The sequence below is a fragment of the Theobroma cacao genome, chromosome 5 (genome assembly GCF_000208745.1).
Source record: "Theobroma cacao cultivar B97-61/B2 chromosome 5, Criollo_cocoa_genome_V2, whole genome shotgun sequence".
In the NCBI taxonomy this organism is placed as follows: Eukaryota; Viridiplantae; Streptophyta; class Magnoliopsida; order Malvales; family Malvaceae; genus Theobroma; species Theobroma cacao.
This window is the reverse complement of record NC_030854.1, coordinates 31871066-31872306: the sequence shown is the minus strand read 5'-3', so window position 1 is coordinate 31872306 and position 1241 is coordinate 31871066.

The window sequence follows — 1241 nt, the reverse complement described above, 5'->3', positions numbered from 1 at the left end:
TTTTCCTCTATATTATATGGGCTTTTCAATTTATTATAATGTATCCATATTCGATATTTCTTGAACACATCAAAATCTGTATGAATGTAATCTTTGAACATTCAATATTGAAGTATAATTTTTTCAAAAATTTTACAATATTCATATCGGACACTTATTTGTATCTTTATCCAAAGTTTCCAAACCTTTTGCTCAAACCCTAGTCCTAGCCCTGGTGTTCTTCTAAACAAGGATTTTACATGCAAACCAAGTACCCCGTTACAACTTACGTTCGGCAATAAAATTTTTAATCTTATATAATATATTTTACAATCTTTAAGTAAAAAAGAAGCAGCATTTTCGAATCCCACATAGAAATTTTCTAGGTTGTTGAATGGCATCTTTTGGTTCTAACGTAGTTCCAAGGAAGAGGAAGTGAAGAGGATTTTAGAATCTGTTTTTCCTTCTTCTCCTTCAGAGATGGAGAGCCTTTACCTAGAAGTTAAGTTGGGTTTAGCACCTGGCTTTAGGTTTTTCCTTCTGGTGATCAGTTGATTATGGATTATTTGATGAACAAAATCATTGGTTGTAAGCTTCCTCCTCATATTATCAATGAGATTTGATATTTATAACTATATATGATCCTCCTCAACTTCCAATGGGTGAGTTTTTATCTCTGGACTTTCATGGCAATTTAGTTCCCTTCATGTCTTGCCGTTGCAAAATGCTAAACAATCTGAATTCGACCAGACACAATGACATAGCATGTAACTTTATTAAACTTCGAAAGGTGATTTTGTATTGTATCTGAGTGGACTCACTTCCAACTCTAGAGTTTCGGATTGTTTTGCATTACTCTTTGCTTTTGTATGATATAAACTTTTTAATTGGAGATGTCATCAATTGTGTTGGATTTTGTAGGTGAATTCAAGCATGGAAGGCCAATGAAGCATACTTCTTCACCATAGTACCACAGGCATACAGCACTGCTGAACAAATGGAAGGAAGTACAAAGAGTGGTTATTGGAAGGCTACAGGTGAAACCGAGCAGATTGATCATCACAATGAAATTGTTGGATTCAAAAGAATATTTGTTTTCTACTGCGGAGAGGCTCCAACAGCAAAAGAAAGCTCCTGGATGATGAATGAATTTAGTGTTAATCCAAGTTTGGTTCAGGATAATGAACTGGATTTTAGGACCAATGTAACAAAGTTCTGTATTGCATATGTTAAACTTGGCCCTATATTTGCATATCGTGCAT